The sequence below is a fragment of the Temnothorax curvispinosus genome, unplaced genomic scaffold, assembly GCF_003070985.1.
Source record: "Temnothorax curvispinosus isolate PA1 unplaced genomic scaffold, ASM307098v1 QBEX01012905.1, whole genome shotgun sequence".
Taxonomy (NCBI): domain Eukaryota; kingdom Metazoa; phylum Arthropoda; class Insecta; order Hymenoptera; family Formicidae; genus Temnothorax; species Temnothorax curvispinosus.
In genome coordinates, this window is record NW_020222685.1 from 1 (window position 1) to 2,830 (window position 2,830).

A 2,830-nucleotide genomic window follows, 5' to 3' on the forward strand; every position below is an offset into this window, starting at 1 on the left:
TGGTCGTCTCAAGCGGGTTTCTGTGCACGCAGAGAATACAAAATATTAACATTATATTTATATCAATATAAAAGATATTATTTTCTTTATATATTTAGAATGATCCAAATTTTATGGAATATATTTAAATTGATTATCAAACGTTTTAAAGTTTGTGTGAAAGAATTTTTAAATAAATTGTTAGTAACGAGACATTGTATTTGATTGTAGGGCTGCATTTCGATATTCACTGCAAGTACTGAAAATTTATAGTTTACACGTTAAGCACACTATAGATTTTTAGTACTCGCAGTGAATATCGGAATGCAGCCTAAAGCGTTTTCCACCAAGTACACAATATAAAGAAAATGTTTTATTTTTAAAAATATAATTTTATAATTTTACTGATTTACTCTAGATGATTAAAGTAAAGACGTAATAATGTACTTACTGATAAGCTAAAGCCTCCAATTCCAACGAATTACTGATTATTTCTTCGAGTTTATTGAGTGTATCGGTTTTCTCATTCAATTCCAATGCTTTGTGTAAACCGTATACATTATTTGTATTCAAAGTTTCCCGAGCAGGCACGAGAAATAGAGTCTCGTCGTATCGATTCCATTTGTTAAAATTAATGACTGGAATTGGTTCTATCTTCTTACGAATCTTGTATATCACATCTTTGAACGCATTTTTAATTTGATTCTGACAATTTATAGTCGTATCACGATGAGCCTCGTCGTCTACAATTTCATTTCTATTAAAGTTCATTGCAACATTCATCCAATGGCGAAGCTTGTTAATCTGCCAACAGAAGGTTTACAATTCATGTATATTGCAAACAAAAGAAACGTTTCAGATAAAATATATCTGAGTGTATCATAAATATAAAAATTTTGAATATTAAACGTACCATTTGCAAATCGTTCATCGTAAACTCGACGTCAAATATAATTTCCAGATCATGGTCCGGAAACAAGCTCTGTTCCGTAATGTGATCGTATCCCAATCCACACAGAGCGCCTGTGTAATAAGTGCCCATTGGACTACGTCGCAGTTCCATGCGCGGTGTAAAAGTTAAATTGACGAGCGACGCGAGATCATCAGGCGTAGTGGGCAAGAGGGTTGTGTTTCGTAGAATCAGGTGCGACATGTTCTTGGAGTCTTGTGAGATGTTTTGCGCCACCAGGAAAAGTTTTTTCTGACTCGCCGGACAAGGGTCGAGTAGAACGGAGTTTACCGATGTGAAGTCTATAGTTATTATTTTACCCATTTTGTTTATTATCATATGGGTCAGGCGAACTTCTGCCGGCGAAAAGGGACCTTGTAATTTTACCTTACATCGATATTCGGAATCTTTTGGTAAATCTGGATATGGCTTTTCGTCGTACATGTCACGTTTGTACGGCAATTCCTCCGAATTGAAAGGTTTGAGACAGAAATGTTCCGTATTCCTTTGAGAGCCAAAGTTCCTCGGCTCGGTGACGAGCATCCGTCTCGTTTAATAACTTTATTTCGATCTGGTTCCCACAATGCCTCATCTTGACACAATCTCGAACAAAAGTATCATTGTTTGGTTGGCGATTCTTCGGCTCATGTTGAATATAAACGTGGCTCGACCCGTCAAAGGACACAGTTATGTTTTTCGGATTTTTGAGTCCCATACGCTGTCCAAAGATCTCCTGAAATCTCTTAGAGTACAGTGATCCGGGGTGTTTCAACGGCCAGCCGTGTAAGACAACCGTCGTCGTCGGATCGCGGCCACCTAATGTCCTCTCTATATCCCACTTGAGATCATTTATGTTATGTGAGAATTTCGTAAAATAATTAGGATAAAATGCACCAGCGATTATAAATTTAAGTACAAAAGTACGATCGATACGGAGGCTCTCCCAAGTAATTTTCTCGGAACCCATTGTTTCTATTATTCCAAATTTGCGCAGATTTTCTGTTATTTCGCGTATAAAGACGTCCATCTCGCGTAGCGATCTCACGCGAAGATCATGTCTTCGCGCCCAAACTCTTTCCTCGTTAGGACTGTTTATACGGCGACTTGCTTTATTGTTTTGCCACACTTTAAAGGCGTTCAAGTGTGCTATGCTATCGCTTTAGGAATTGTCGGCCCAATGCAGTTTCTCGTGATAGGTTGACTCCACGTTGGAAAATCCGATATTGAATATATTCTTAACAGCCATGCTAGCTGCGAGAATAATCGCGTCTGACAGAAGATCGAAAAGATGGCCCAGCACAATTAATTTGGTCACGTATATGTCTAACGGGAGGCTGGCCATTACACGACCCAATGATGTCAAGTCCCCATCAAATTCTTGCATTCCTCTACGTAATGCGCCAACTTCCTTCAATAGTAATATAGTCTTTTTTATATTACTGAGATTAGGTGGATCCAGAGAAAGAGCAAGGAGAGCTTTCGGCTCGCCCATATTCAGCACTTTTGTCTTGAGAATGATATTTGTGAGCGGAGCCCTGAGCATTTTCGGAACAAATTCTTTCGGTAGAATTTTCTGAAATTTTCAAAATAATGTAACTTACAGGTTTTGCGAAAGATCAAGATCAGTTGATTTTAATGTAAAGTCTATATTTACCTCGTAAAATGCTTTTGGCACCATTCTGTATACTTTACCATCCGTCACGCGGCCTGTACGACCGGCACGTTGTTCACAATTGGATTTGCTTGCCCAACAAAGTTGCAAGCATTGATAATTAGTTCCAGGCTCGGTGACGAGCTGTTTTGTCATGCAAAAATCAATCATTGAAAACAAAAGTGAGAATTATATACCTGTAGGTGGGTAGAATGAATTTATAGATATAATTAGTCTGACGAAAAAATATT

At 38.0% G+C, this 2,830-nt stretch overlaps 1 pseudogene; it reads right to left on the reverse strand.

Annotated features, from left to right (window-relative positions):
* Positions 1-430: 430 nt before the first annotated feature.
* Positions 431-2,750, reverse strand: LOC112462888 (annotated as a pseudogene).
* Between the last annotated feature and the right edge of the window lie 80 nt (positions 2,751-2,830).